This window comes from Daktulosphaira vitifoliae, unplaced genomic scaffold, assembly GCF_025091365.1.
Source record: "Daktulosphaira vitifoliae isolate Bord-2020 unplaced genomic scaffold, ASM2509136v1 Scaffold_4, whole genome shotgun sequence".
NCBI classification, from domain to species: Eukaryota; Metazoa; Arthropoda; class Insecta; order Hemiptera; family Phylloxeridae; genus Daktulosphaira; species Daktulosphaira vitifoliae.
The window spans coordinates 28,706,607-28,708,577 of NW_026099575.1; the positions used below are offsets into that span (position 1 = coordinate 28,706,607).

A 1,971-nucleotide genomic window follows, 5' to 3' on the forward strand; every position below is an offset into this window, starting at 1 on the left:
AAAAAAAAAAAAAAAAAAAAAAAAAAAAAAAAACACATCATAGTAAAACCAATACCTTCTCAGCTTCGCATCGAAGCTAAAAGATGTTTTGTTACTTCTGCTACTATTAGTATTTACTGAGTTATATTTTGGTATATTAAATGGTTTGGATATAGTATAATTTTTTATTATCACTCAATCGCATTAAATATTAATAGTAAGTTTCGCTTTGAATTAACTTAAGACAAAACAGTTTTATTCCAACAATTTGTAATCGACAGCGTTATGCAAATTAGTTACAGTATGTACTAATCGTTTTTAGTTTGTTGTAACCCTACAAAATGATAGTTTAACACATATTTATTTATAATAAAAACATAATGCCAAGATAAAAAAAATTATGTTAATCTAGAACTATACAATGTCAATACATATAACTATGCTAAAATAAACTTTAAAAAGCTTAAAGAGGTTTAAAGAATTATAATCCCCTTCAATGATCGTTTTATACCTAGAAATTATTATAAACAGTGTATCATTTTAGAATTAGTAATTTCAAAACAAGTTTAAAATTTTATGGTTTTAAACAAATGTTTTGAGCTATAACTGATTTATTATAACCTAAAGTAAAATATACAGTAATTTTAAATGTTTATTTATCAATTTCTATGTGATATAAATAAGATAAATCAGAATAATTTATCTTTTAAAATTATAAAACGATAAATAACTAAAAAATCTGAGGGGATTCTAAAAATCCTAGAAAACTCTCAAACTTGATTTAAACATTTTTCTTTTTTGATTTCTCTATTTTTGAAAAGGCTCTATTGAATATCACACTGATTTTAAGTGATAATTAGCGATGTATGGTAGAGATAAAAGACGTAAAAAATAACTATACCGGTATTTTTTTCATTAATAAAACCAATGTACCTATTTTAAAATTTTTTTTACTCAAATTGAACATTTTGTATTGTTTATCACTTTAAAATTAAAATACTTTTTTGATATTTTTCTCAATTGTTATTATTGTTTTCTATAGTGTAAAATCAGTTAAAATAAATCATCAAATGATAAATTTCGTTCTAGTCCAGCCCTTGGTATATTTTAAAAAGTCCAATTTGATTTACCAATATTTTAAAGAAAAATTTCTGACTTTTTATTTTTTTCTTGTTTGATCTGTTGTATCCTTATGTATTAAAAATTATTTAAGTTTAGTTACGTCGAATTAACAACAAGCACATAGCCATGATTTTATTTCAGAGATATTAGTTTAATTAATAAGTCGAAAATTTCATCCTATCCGCACAATACTATTTAGTTAAACCTCAAATTGTAATGCAATGTTGAAAAATGTAAGTGTTTCAGACTTTATGAAGGTGCCTAGTTGAAACAATAAAGTATGTAATTTAGATATTTAATATTCAAACTAATGGTCACTTAAATGTTTTGTTGGCGGATGCACAAACTAAACTATATATTAAGTAATAAATGTATATTATACATAATGAAAATGTGTATTATATTAAATTAGATGTAATATTAAAAAATAGTGATTTCGTTTATTGCCTAAGTCCCCGTTCGTTGCATGTTTCAAATTATACATACACAACTAGTTCATAATTTTCAGTATTACATAGTTTATAATATATATATATTAGGGTGGCTCAAAAAAAATCGATCTTCGAAATGTTTATGAGATACCTCACAAATGTATTATATACATTAAAATAAACATTTTATGAAAATTTGAGATTAAAAAAAAAATTTTTACAGGTCGCTCAACGCGTTTTAAGAAAATTGACCAAAAATACTCAAAAAAACATAAAATGTCATTATTTATTCAATTTTTGTTCAAATTTCTTACTTAGTACATCTAAATTGTTCGTTTTTTAATGCCGAATAATAATAATTAGAAAAAAAAATTGTAAGTCCAAAATTGATTGCGTAAAGTCCATAAAAAGCTCAAAAATATGGTTAAGTTCAACGAAC

General features: G+C 23.1%; 1 protein-coding gene across 1 annotated transcript in view; it reads right to left on the bottom strand.

Annotated features, from left to right (window-relative positions):
- The window catches only part of LOC126906190 (uncharacterized), an 8,904-nt gene that overhangs the window by 1,522 nt on the left and 5,411 nt on the right, over positions 1-1,971 (bottom strand). The gene's annotated exons all lie outside the window — the stretch shown is intronic.